This window comes from Micropterus dolomieu, unplaced genomic scaffold, assembly GCF_021292245.1.
Source record: "Micropterus dolomieu isolate WLL.071019.BEF.003 ecotype Adirondacks unplaced genomic scaffold, ASM2129224v1 contig_11079, whole genome shotgun sequence".
In the NCBI taxonomy this organism is placed as follows: domain Eukaryota; kingdom Metazoa; phylum Chordata; class Actinopteri; order Centrarchiformes; family Centrarchidae; genus Micropterus; species Micropterus dolomieu.
Genome location: NW_025740065.1, coordinates 1 through 1,118, shown reverse-complemented (window position 1 = coordinate 1,118; position 1,118 = coordinate 1). Strand labels below are relative to the sequence as shown.

Sequence of the window (1,118 nt, the reverse complement as noted above, 5' to 3'; positions counted from 1 at the left end):
GAGGGACGAAACGTCTTCCAGTGTCTTCAACCAAGTCCAGTTGCCCCTGATTTTAACCTTCGTTGGATAACTATGACCTGGATGACTGAGAATCTTCATAGACTTCTGACCCAGTGATTCAAAACCGCACATTGTGCTTCCCGTATTTGTCCCTTTCTCTATAGTGAAAGTTGCTGTATGTCTTCCTAGTTGGTGACCTCATGGGATGTGAAGCCCTATTCCCCTCATGGATAAGGCACTGGCCTATTATGCCAGGAATTTTGGGTTTGAATCCCGTCCGGGGTGTGGGAGAGCAGAGTGGTGCAGCGGAAGCCTGCTGGGCCCATTGATTTAAAAACCACACATTATGTTTCCTGTATTTTTCCCTTTCTCTGTAGTGAAACTTGCTGTCTGTCCTCCTAGCTGGTGACCTCATGGTATGTGAAGCCCTAGTGGCCTAATGGATAAGGCACTGGCCTCCTCAGGCAGGGATTGTGGGTTCGAGTCCCATCTGGGGTGTGGCAGAGCAGAGTGGCGAAGCGGAAGCCTGCTGTGCCCAGTGATTCAAACCCAGGGATTGTGGGTTCGAGGCCCATCTGCAATGCGGCAGAGCAGAGTGGCGCAGCGGAAGCGTGCTGGGCCCATAACCCAGAGGTCGATGGATCGAAACCATCCTCTGCTAACAGTGATTTATGGGCAGCGTGGTGCCAGTGATTCAAAACCACACCTTGGTCCCTTTCTCTATAGTGAAAGTTACTGTATGTCTTCCTAGTTGGTGACCTCATGGGATGTGAATCCCTATTGGCCTTATGGATAAGGCACTGGCCTCCTAAGCCAGGGATTGTGGGTTAGAGTCCCATCTGGGGTGTGGGGGAGCAGAGTGGTGCATGACCTCATGGGATGTGAAGCCGTATTGGCCTTGTGGATAAGACACTGGCCTCCTAAGCCAGGGATTGTGGGAGAGCAGAGTGGCGCAGAGGAAGCCTGCTGGGCCCACTGATTTAAAAACCACACATTGTGTTTTCTGTATTTTTCCCTTTCTCTGTAGTGAAACTTGCTGTCTGTCCTCCTAGCTGGTGACCTCATGGGATGTGAATCCCTATTGGCCTAATGGAGAAGGCCCTGGCCTCCTAAGCCAG

The 1,118-nt window shown here is 51.4% G+C and overlaps 1 non-coding gene across 1 annotated transcript; it reads left to right on the top strand.

Annotated features, from left to right (window-relative positions):
* Positions 1-589: 589 nt before the first annotated feature.
* Positions 590-661, top strand: trnam-cau. The gene has a single exon. It is a non-coding gene; the product is annotated as a tRNA-Met (tRNA).
* Positions 662-1,118: the final 457 nt, after the last annotated feature.